Source organism: Tachysurus vachellii, chromosome 3 (assembly GCF_030014155.1).
Source record: "Tachysurus vachellii isolate PV-2020 chromosome 3, HZAU_Pvac_v1, whole genome shotgun sequence".
NCBI classification, from domain to species: domain Eukaryota; kingdom Metazoa; phylum Chordata; class Actinopteri; order Siluriformes; family Bagridae; genus Tachysurus; species Tachysurus vachellii.
Window position 1 is genome coordinate 4330241 of NC_083462.1, and position 5681 is coordinate 4335921.

Below are 5681 nucleotides of genomic sequence, written 5' to 3' on the forward strand. Positions count from 1 at the left end.
CTGTTGAAGAGTAAACTATGTGGGTGTTTATCAATGTTACAACAGAACACTAAAAGGGACACAGTGGGATCAAAGTGTTAAACTACTGTGAAATCTGATGTGGGTTTTCAGTAAAGATGGAGGCAGTGCGATAGTGATGGTGATATCAGTAACACACACAGAAGCAGTGCACACACACACACACACACACACACACACACACACACACAAACACAGTGTATCAGGAAATATTTGATTCTTTATTGTCAAATTAACAAATCCAAAGTGAGACTATTGTTTTTAAAGAAATCAATTTGTATTCTAGAAACAATTCTTCAATCGAGTTTTCATGGCGTCGTGTAAATGGTCACGTGACCTGAAAGAGCTGCTAAAAGATTTGAGCTGCTTTTTGTTAGAACAAAAAACAATATAAATGAGGTTATAATTATGACATGTAGAGCTACAAGTCCAAGGAAATACATTTGCCATTTTGGTGGGAGGGACATTCACTTTCTCCCCTGTCAATCACAGCATAATTAGCCAATCCTGGGTGTCTGTGAGATGATGTATGCAGAAGATGGTGCTTTCCTCTGGCTGTGCTACACCGCTGTGTGATGCAGCTGAAGCAGCAGGTTGAAGAGATGTGTGACTTCACGTGTCTTAGAGGAAGTGTGTGTTAGCCTTCACCCTCCCCGGCTAAGGGGTGGGAACTCTCTCTCTCTCTCTCTCTTTGTCGCTGTCTCTCAGACTCTCTCTCTCTCTCTCTCTCTCTCTCTCTCTCTCTCTCTCTCTCACACACACACACAGATGTCACCTAAATCCCTGACACGTACAAACTGAGAAATATAACACGTCTTATCCTTTTTGCTAGTTGGTGCTAATAGTTTTTTTTAGCACCTGTAGTGTTGTACAGGTGATGATTAACTGCAGCCTGAATGTCACAAAAGTCACGAGTGAAGATTTCTCGTGTAATTAATCCCGATGCGATACTCAAGCAGTGGAAAACAAACCGCGCTTCATCCCATGGTAAAGGTTTGCATGAAGTACATCATGAACAGGACGCTATAGCACTTGCGTCCAGACTTCCATGTCAAAGCATCTCGATTACAGAGTAGCTGAAAATGTAAAACAAATAAATAAATAATAAATAAATAATAAAAAGGAGAGGGCTTGTAGAATCTGTTCTTCCTGTCATTTTCAGGAAAAACTACAACCCTCTACAACCCTCTTGGTCTTCAACTAAACAACCCTGAGCAAAAGTTTACACCTCTTTGAATGTTTGGCCACATTATAAACACACAGGACGACACACAGAGATTTAACTGGCTATTAAAGGGAAGTTTCCACACCTGTGACTCACCGTAATTGTAATTAGTGTCTGTACATAATTAGTGAGATTCTCAGCTCATGAGGTGATGCACCGACTTGGTTGGATGCCGCACCTTAGTGAAGACAAAAGAACTGCCAATGGACCTGCGTAATAAGGGAGTAGAATTTTATATCTCTCAACACTTGAAAATGACAGTCAGTGCTGTTCAAACTCTGATAAAGAGGTGGAAAATAAGAGGTTCTGTTGATACTAAGCCACGGTCAGGTAGAGCAAGGAAGTTTTCACCCACTACTGCTGGAAGAATTGTTCGGGTCGTAAAGAAAAACCCACAAACAACAATGAGAGAGAAATGTGGTGGATCTCTGATGTTTTGGGACTGTGTAAGCTCCAGTGGTGTAGGGAAGTTAGTAAAGATTGATGGCAAGATGAAGACATCATGTTATCAGACAATACTGGCAGAAAATTTGCATTCTACAGCACGAAAGCAGCACACGGAACAATCAAGGATGCTCCAACATGACAGTGATCCAAAGTACAAGGCGAGGTAGAGCCTCCAATGGATACAGCAGAAAAAGGTGAATCTTCTGGAGGCCATCACAGTCACCTGACCTTAATATCATTCAGCCACTTTGGGGAGATCTTAAACGTGCAGTTTGTGCAGACTAAACTAAATCATTTACAGGAACTGGAGGCATTTTGCCAAGAAGAATGAACAACTCTACCAGCTGAGAGGATTAAGGACCTCATGCACAATTATCACAAAAGACTGCATGCTATCATTGATGCTAAAGGGGCCAACACACCATATTAAGAACTAAAGGTATGTAAACTTTTGAACAGGGATCTTTTTTGTTATGTTTTGGTTGACGATTGTTCCTTACATATAACCTTGAAACCTAATATAAATTTGTCACTTATGTTTTCTTTTAAAAATGGTACAAATCTTGTAAATTCTCCCAAGGTAACCAAACTTTTAAACACAACGGTACGTGCTATAAAATCTTGCCCAGACTTTCATGTTGTGTTACTTAAAACAGCCCTTGCAGGTTGCAGCAGTTCCTGTCTGGTCCCAGAGTGTGTGAATCCTCTATGCTGCTCTCAGACAGGTCCTAACAGCACCAGCGCCACCTCTGCACATGCTGTTCAGCACCTTCACACAGACCGCCTATTGTACACGTCCTGTCCACACACACACACACAGGCATGCTATTGTGTGTCTGTGTGCCTCAACACCGCCCGCTCTTCATGGAGACGGGCCTCTGCCTTGCCGCATGCTCAGTGACTCACACTTAACTTGACTCCAGTGTCAGGGATCTTCTGGATGACCCTCGTTGTCTTCCAGACTTTAACTGAAGTCAGCAGGAACGAAAAGTGGAGCGACAGAGAAGGGGGTGAATGCAGGATTGTCAACACTTTTTTTTTCCTCCTGTCAGCAGAAAGACACAAAGAGCTGCAGGCCAGGGAAATGAACCACAGACAAAGAGACAGAGGGAGGATTATCTCTAATCATATTAGGGATTATTTACCTGTTCACACGTACCTATGGCTTCACGGTTACTTGGTTTTGAATCAAGCTGATGATTTGTTCGCCTGGTCATTCAGATTCCTGTGTTGCTGATTGGCTGATAGGATAATGAGCATGAATGAGCAGGTGTACATGTGTTCCTAATAAAGTGGCTAGTGGATGTATATAACAATAATATATATAGATATATACATATATTTAAACCTGTATAATGTTTTAATAGCTGTTTTCTTATCGGACCAAAAATTCTCGAAATTTTCTGTACATATAAAAGCTACGCAAACTAAACTATTTATTATAAAATATGGAAATATATTATAAATTTAATAAGATAAAAGATGAAAGATATGTTCCAGGTGAAATATATCTGTTTTAAAACTCAGTTCAATGTGAAATAGTATGTAGTTTTATTAAAGTATTAAAATAAAAAAATAAAAACAAAAATCCCTTTTAATACAGAGCAACATCATGATGATTAATTTAGCTCATTTTAGTCGTTCTGTTTCTGTTTAAAGCTTAAAAACTTTTCAGCGAGTCGACCTGGGTCAGCTGGGTCAGCTGTACAGAGCACGAGGTTCAACCAAAAACACACAAGCGTTCCGTCAGATTGATAGAAACGATGTTGAGAGCTCTGAAGAGGTCACTGCATTGCCCCCTGAGTCACTCCTCCTCTGTGCTAGTCCACTTTGTCCAACACAACGACAGCACTCATATATGTGGAGCTGCTGTTGATGTGTGTGGTCAGCTAGAGGACAGAAATAAACCCGTCTGTCATCAGCTCAAGGAGTCAGTGGCGCTGACGTGTTGACCACGAACCCACAAACAGGCTGATAAGCATCACGCTAACACACGGCTGATTAGCACTTTGCTAACAGCTCAGAAGCTTATGAGGCAGTAAGACACTGCAGATGCCACTTACAGCTTCAGTGCTCTATTTCTTCTCCTGTCACTGCTTATGAATTATCATGTGAAGGCAGCTAGCTGCTAACTCGTGTGCTAATGGAGGTGAAATAATATGATGGAATGAGCTTTGTGTTCTCGCAGTAAAAATCCAGGACTAATCTGATCTGCGCTGTGGTATAAACTAATTTAAACTATTTTTGTTTGCTTGCAAGGATTATAAACTATAATATCAATAAGATACCACAGAATCATAAACCTAGTTAACGCTACCAGTCTCTCTTGTTTGACTGCTGGTCAAAGGTCAGTTTGGTCTCATAAACGGGTCACTAATCGCTCACTGTTGTCTCCCACACATCTGTTGATAACTGGTTCAGAAGCTGAGAACTTTGTCCCCTAACATTAAGGGCTTTATTTTGGTGCAGGCACAAGTCTAATGATCAGAAATAAAAGAGCACTGATGAGGATAACCGGCTCCTGTGTTCGGAATCAACAACCTGAAGGCAGTGCAGATTCTGAGGCACATCACAACTTCTCAGGAATCACAGCGTTGTGTAAAAAGTATTTACACAAAGAGTGAGAAAGATAGAAAGATATCCACAAATGGCTTACTAATCTTGCTGTCTGCTCATTTCTTTAAGCTCATGTGTTATACTATACTACACTTTACTGTGTGATATACTATACAATACAGTACTATACTACACTATACAACACAGTACTATGCTATACTATACTATACAATACAGTACTATACTATAATATACTATGCAATACTATACTATGCTATACAGTACTATACTATACTATATAGTACGATACTATACTATACTATACTATTCTAAACTACACTATATAGTACGATACTATACCATACTATATAGCACTATGCTATACTATACAATACAGTACTATACTATACTATACAGTACTACACTGCACTATACTATACAATACAGTACTATAATATACTATACAGTACTATACTATACCACACCACAATATACCCTGTGATATACTATACTATCCCAAAATATACTATCCCATAATATACTATACTATCCCATACTATGCTATACTATACTATACTATCCCATACTATACTATACTATACTACACTATACTATCCCATACTATGCTATGCTATACTATAGTATACTACCCCATACTACCCCATACTACCCCTTACTATCCCATACTATCCCATACTATACTATACTATACTATACTATCCCATACTATGCTATGCTATACTATACTATACTACCCCATACTACCCCATACTACCCCTTACTATCCCATACTATCCCATACTATACTATACTATACTATACAGCACTACACCATACTATACTATACTATACGATACGATACGATACGATACGATACGATACGATACTATACTATACTATACGATACTATACTATACTATACTATACTATACTATACTATACGATACGATACGATATGATACGATACTATACTATACTATACTATACTGTACTATATTATACTATACTATACTATACTATACAACACTACACCATACCTTATTATATGATTATATTACACTGTATTATACTATCCTACACTATACTGTGCTGTACTGTACTATATGTTACCTACACTACACTATATCATGCTATATACAGCATGTTTTTCTACACTACACCATGCTATTAGTTTGGGAAAGAAACTATACGGGTGTGATGGTCAGGGTGCGCATACTTTTGGATATGGAGTGTAAATAGTGACATATAGTGTAAATTATGTACAACCGCACCTTGACTCACACACTGTCAGTGAAAGGGATTTTGATTAGATTGGATTCTGATTAAAACACATAACACCAGATGCTCATTATTTTCAGAGATTCTTCATACACAGTGGACCCGTGACTCTCATGCGGTGTGAGTGTGTGAACACTCTTTTACTTCTGATGTTTAT